The sequence below is a fragment of the Mandrillus leucophaeus genome, unplaced genomic scaffold (assembly GCF_000951045.1).
Source record: "Mandrillus leucophaeus isolate KB7577 unplaced genomic scaffold, Mleu.le_1.0 Scaffold631, whole genome shotgun sequence".
Taxonomy (NCBI): domain Eukaryota; kingdom Metazoa; phylum Chordata; class Mammalia; order Primates; family Cercopithecidae; genus Mandrillus; species Mandrillus leucophaeus.
In genome coordinates this window covers 1221901-1228445 of record NW_012106820.1, presented here as the reverse complement: position 1 = coordinate 1228445, position 6545 = coordinate 1221901, and the positions used below count along the sequence as shown (strand labels likewise).

Here is a 6545-nt window from a genome sequence, read left to right as displayed (position 1 = left end):
AGTGCAAAACTATAACACTCCTAGAAGATAATAGTGGAAAACCTATATGACCTTAGCTACGGCAATAACTTTTTAGATCAATACCAGAGGCATAATCCATAAAAGAAAGAATTGAAAAGATGGGTTTCACTAAAGTTAAAAATGTATGTTCTGTGAAATACGATGTAAAGAGAATGAGAAAACAAGCTACTGACTGGGAAAAATATTTGCAAAAGACATACCTGATAAAAGACTGTCACCAAAAATATACAAAAACTCTTAAATTCAGCAATAAGAAAAAAAAAAAAAACACTTAAAACTTGGTAACTTGGTCAAAGACCTTAACAGACACCTTACCAAAGAAGATCTACAGATGGCAATAAGCTTATGAAAAAATGCTCCACATCATATGTCACCAGGGAAATGCAAATATATAACAATGAGATATCACTACCCACCTATTAGAATGCTCAAAATCCAGAACACTGGCACTGCCAAATGCTGACGTGGATATAGAGCAACAGGAGCTCTCATTCATTGCTGGTGAGAATGTAAAATGGTACATCCACTTTGGGAGACAGTCTGTGATTTCCTTAGAAAATTAAACATACTCCTAGCATACGAACCGGCAAGTGCCCGCTTTGGTATTTACCTAAATGATTGAAACCTTATGTTCACATAAAAATCTGCACAAGATGCTTATAGCAGCTTTACTCATAATTGCCAAAATTTGGAGGCAACCAAGATGTTCTTCAGGAGGTGAATGGATAAATAAACTCTGCTACATCCAGACCAATGGCATATTACTCAGTGCTAAGGAGTGAGCTATCAAGCCATGAAAGCGTATGGAGAGAGCATAAATGCATATTACTAAGTAAAATAAGTCCATCTGAAAAGGTTACAGACTGTATGATTCCAACCATACGACATTCCAGAAAAGATTCAACTACAGAGACAATAAAACATCACGGGTGCCAAGAACTGTGGTGAAGGTAATGATAAAAAGGCAGAGCACAAAGAAATTCCAGGAGAGTAAAAATACTCAGTATGATACCATAATGATGGTGTTATACACTATGCCATTGTACATTTGCCCAAACCTATAGATTATACAAAACCAAGAGGGAACCCTCTTATAAACTGTGCATTTGGGGTGATTATAATGTGTCAATGTAGGTTCATCAGTTGTAACAAATATACTACTCTAGTGGGGAATGTTGATCATTGAGGAAGCTGTGGGAAATCTCTGTACCTTCCTCTTAATTTTGCTGAGAAGCTAAAATTGCTCAAAAAAGTAAAGATTTTTTTAAAATGACAAAGATCAATACCCGATTATACCTTCAGCATTTCTTTTTACAATATATTCTAGGTATGTGGGTTTTATAATATTTGATAATATTTTGTTGGAGTTGTAGCATTTTAAATGGTGGCTAATGAATATAAAATCATACATTTTGCAAACCTAAGCAGAGGGCCACCCAAAGGAATTTAGATAACACATAAGCCCTTAGGATACTGGGCTCCACAGCCCTGCCTGCCATCTTCAGTGCCAAAGCCTAAGTGCACGACCACTTAGTTCTACTGTCTTGTGACTAAAGCGTCCAAAAAGCTGAATCTGCATTTCAAACCAATAAAACACCAAAAAAAATCAATCTTGTATAATTATATGTTTTACATTTGTATATAATTACATGTTGGTTCATATTACTCATTTTAACAAACTTGACTTCTGGACATGCTTCATAACCAATGTATATTTATTTTACGCAAATCACTTAGAATGGCCTTTAGATGCATGTGCTCAGGTGACTGACTAAACAGCACAAATAAAGGAGAAACATTATGGAAACTTGGCAGATCAGACCTTACATATGCATCACTTCAAAATGATTTCTTATGTATTATCTCATTCCCAGCCCAGTTACAAGCCCAGGAAGTAAATTAATAATCACCAGAAGTCAGTGTATGCATATAAGAATAATTTAGGCACTTTCACTTAGCAAATTTATTGATGTATATTCATGATGTTTATATACACAGTTATACATCATAGACAACATATCCAAAACATCTCTTAAATCTGCCCCCTTTTCCACATTCCCACAGTGGCCATCCTAGTTTCAACCTCCTTGTCCCTTACCTTTCTCTCCTCCTCTCTAACCCGTCTCACACTCACTGCTCTCAGCATCTTCTGCTTAAGCAGAGATTTGGTTACTTCCCTTCCCTGTTTAAAAATCCACCATATCTTCCCCCTCTGCCTAGTGCTTCATGAAGGAGCCTGTTGAGTAACAGCAGGTCAAGCAATTCCTTTGAGGACTCATGTTGTGCCTCTAAAATGTATGCAAAGTGTTTTCACTCCAATCTATAATTTATACTTGAATTTAATACAATATCAAGGTTTGGACTATTTCCATTTCTGGGAAAATATGCTATGGCAGACTGGTCTTAAAGCTTCACAAAACCCCTGGCACACTGCCTCCTCGTGCCTTCAGAGATGCCTAGACTAGAGCCAGGTAAAATGCAAACTTGCGGAGGAACTCAGGACACCTCACACACTACAACCTTATTGTCCTCACACTTATCTAACACCTCATACCAAAGAAAACTCATAACCCCCTTCCCCCTGCCCTTGTAAGATGTGCTTCTAAAGCATAACTCTTACAAAAGGGTCTGTAAAACTATCAGTAGTTTGGTCAGTACTATATTGGTCTTTTAGAATGTCTCAAAAAACATAGGACATTAAATTTTCTGAAGTCTTGCAGCAAAATCGTAGGAAAGATCAACAGGTTGCCAGTGTCCCACAAAACACATGTTGGAGGTGAGCTGTCCTCCACTGCACTTTCAGCCTTTCCTCAGCCTGTAACCATTACCTGGAAAAGATATCCTACTTTCAGTGGCAAACTCTTTCTCATTTTTGGAACTCTAACCACCATCTCTTTGAAGCCATTCTCAGCTGCTCTAGTTGAAAACAATGTTTTCTAGCCCTTTGTATAGATATGTATGTTAAATTTCATCACATGTAGTAATTTGGGACTTTTTTTTTTTTATTTTTTTTGAGACTGAGTCTTGCTGTCACCCAGGCTGGAGTGCAGTGGCGAGATCTCGGCTCACTGCAAGCTCTACCTCCTGGGTTCAGGCCATTCTCCTGCCTCAGCCTCCCGAGTAGCTGGGACTACAGGCGACTGCTACCACACCCAGCTAATTTTTTGTATTTTTAGTAGAGATGCGGTTTCACCATGTTAGCCAGGAAGGTCTCGATCTCCTGACCTCGGGATCCGCCCGCCTCGGCCTCCCAAAGTGCTGGGATTATAGGCGTGAGCCACCGCGCCCGGCCTGGGATTTACTTGTTAATCTCCCTAGCCAGCTCATGAGATCTCTGAAAGGAAAAATAATCCATCACCTTTCTGTTAATTCTCAGAATTTGTCAAAGTCTACAATAGGAGTTCAATAGGATTTGTGGAATAAATTGATTAAAGAGTAAATGATCTTTCACAAAAATAAAATATATATCATCATATGGTGTCTTCCTATCACTCCAGTTGGGAACCTCTGCTAACCAAAAAAAGGAATCAATAACAATATTTGGGAGCAGGAAAACCAACTACTATGGTCTCTAGAACAGCCCAGTTAAAACGGGCAACAAATGTGTAAAGAGAATCTATACCAGCCAAGATTTTGCCACGTGAAGCCTTTATGAGAACCATTGTGTCTCTGTCCAGAGTGCTGAGATTTCAGAGGCAGAGACCCGACTCCACTTCAAAAACCAGGCAGAGCCAAGTCAGGCTGGAATACAAATGTTTGCATATTTCCTTATGTCTGATTGAGACTTCAGCTTCATCCAGCATCTCAGGAAAGTCACATTAAATTAGTTACAATTCATCCAGTTTAAATAAATTAAATGACTTTGTTCTGCCGAAGTTACCAAGTCTAAAGGAAGCAGCAGATGAAAGACAAAGGACTTGCCCAATGTTTCCTCTTTGCCCTACCTCTAATCACAGAGTGGCCTTGGGCAAGGGACCACACCTTTCTAGGCATGACTTCTTGACCTCTGAGTTGAGTAGTTACATAATTAAGATGGAGCATACCTTCAGTGAATCACCAGTGTGTGGCAAGCACTTCATCTTATTTAATCCTCTCAAAACCTCTGAAGCAGGTATTATTCTAACACATGAGAAAACAGGGCTCCGAAAGGTAAGGGAGTTTGTTCAAGGCCACTCCATGAACACAGCATTGCCTGGCTTGGAAGTTCAATGTGTTCACAGCCAACCCCATGGCTAAAGTGAGAGAAAAACTTTCTCCCGCCCCCTTCCCATCACCTCTGACTGCTGACAGCCTTCTTCACACGCATTTCCTAAGGACAGTGGACTGTCATTGACACAAAGTGCCAATTTGCTATTTTTGTAATTTTCTAACGTGACAAAAGTTATTTTAAATGTTCACGTAGTGTAACACTAACCTATGCCTAAACTTCTCCTAAGACTCAGAGCTCCTTATAATAAGTTGGTTTCTTAAGTGTCTCTTAAAGAAGGAGAAGTTCCCAGAAAAAAAGCCTGCAGCTTCTCCGTGAGTAGTCTCTTCTCCAAAAGAGGCTGCCGCAGCCTTTGCAACCTTAGGAGCCTGTTCTAATGACTTCCTCCTACTCCTCTACTGAGGGGCTACTGCACCATCACCCCCATCCCAGCAATACAGAGACACCCACTCCAAGGGAGACAGCTGTGGAGCAGACACAAACAGTGAGGCAGCCTGGCTGGAGCTGACCCTGGGCAAATGGGGGAAGAAGGGGCCACTGTCCCTTTGTCACCCTGTCACACACCACTTGCGGGGTGTGTCAGCTCTGCTGCCTGGTCTTTTCATGTGGTTTCTGCATGAAAATGACCATAATCACATATCCAGCTTTAAGGTCTCTTCAAGTTGTTTCCATATTCTTTAGCTGATCACAATGACTGATGAGGTACTACAGTGTCCATTTTATTAGCCAGAAAGCCAAGGCTCAAGATGCTTAAGAAACTTACCTAACAGCAGCCATTCAGAAACCAACAGAGCCAGAACCCACCGAAGACCCCAAGTACAAATCTTGAGCTCTTTAAAGTAACTGAGGAGCTGCTCTGTAAACAGCAACTTTTGCTGCTCTGCAACTCATAAGACTGAACCTGCCCTCCCCTACAGCTCTTCTCTCATGATAACTTTTCCGCATCATCACATATACATTCAATATTTTAAAGCACGATTCTGTCTGCAGGAGGAAGAACACATTTGAGGCCAGTGTAGTGTTGGAAAGGAGGCAATGTATCACAGCAATTTTAACTAGGTTAAATGATATACCATTCATCAACATGCTAGTGCGGGTAACTGTTTATTTGTAGGATTATGAAATATCACCTGGGTAACTGTTTACTTGTACGATTATGAAATATCACCTCTTATCTTTTTCCACTTTGCCAGGTGGCTCTTAGCACTATTTGTTTTTTTAACCAGGAATTGTGGTTATTGTCTCACCTCTTTCCTATCATGCTGTCCCTCCCAAGGAACATCATTATCCCTGTGCCCCACCCTGCCCCACTCCAGGGTCTCCACAATAGAATCCGATACTCTGTATAGACATTTATAATGAATTAAACACTTGTGTGAAGCATTTGTACTATATGGGGAATATACCAAGAATACTGAATATCCAAAGCAGCATAGAGGAAGAAAAGGCAAGTTTACACAGATTGGCCAACTGAAGTGGGCACTAGCAAGGCTGCAAGGCAAGAGGCCCATGGAACTGGTGGCAGCTGCCTGGAGGGACAGACACGTGTATTCCTGATGGGGAACCCTGAGTCCACGGAGCAGGACTCCTGGTACCTGTTCTTACCAGGAAGGCAAAGCATGCCCATTCCTAAGATGGGGTCACAGTGAAAGTTCACAGCTGGCCCTCTTGCCCTCTGCCTGGACAGATTTGCCAGCTGCAAAGCTCAGGGGCAGGCCCCTCACCAAAGAAGTTACATATCATAGGCGGCAGAAAAGTCTAGAAGTGGCTAAACTGACACTCAATGCTGGACTGCATGTCAACACTTAACACCATAAGGGAGACTAAAAAGTGAATGTCACCTGTTCTTGCTACTGAGTCCCAGTTCAGGATGCTTGAGTTTCTAAACTGAGGGAAAGGTGGGACCCAAGTACCCACGTACAGGTGGCCGGAGTGATGGAACAAGCTTTACCAGGTTCCTCCTTGGCGGGAGGAGAGACGGAGAACTGAGACACTCAGAAGAAGGCAGGCTGGGGACAGAGTCAGAGCATGGCCCTGCCTCGCCTGGGGCCAGCTAGAGTGTCCCAGCCGAGCTCCACCGCCTGGACGACCGACGCTTTCTAAAAAGCCCCTCGGAGCCCAGGGAGGGGAGAGGGCAGCCCTGTGGGCAGGCGGGACTCACCACGTCCATGATCTGCAGGAGGCTCAGGGAGAAGTAGACGGTGAGCGGTTGCGAGTCATTGGCCACGGGCCTCTCCAAGGGGTTGTAGTTCTTGACCAGCTCCTTGTAAAGCTTCCTCTGGAACTCGCCTTGCAGGGACACTTAAGGAGAGGAGAC

General features: G+C 42.4%; 1 protein-coding gene across 2 annotated transcripts in view; it reads right to left on the bottom strand.

The window, feature by feature from the left end:
- Positions 1-6540, bottom strand: part of CHRNA7 (cholinergic receptor, nicotinic, alpha 7 (neuronal)) — a 164675-nt gene extending 158135 nt beyond the window's left edge. For both annotated transcript variants that reach the window (XM_012000574.1, XM_012000576.1), the window contains exon 1: positions 6390-6540. The gene's annotated coding sequence lies outside the window, so the exon portion shown is untranslated. The remainder of the gene's footprint in view (positions 1-6389) is intronic.
- Positions 6541-6545: the final 5 nt, after the last annotated feature.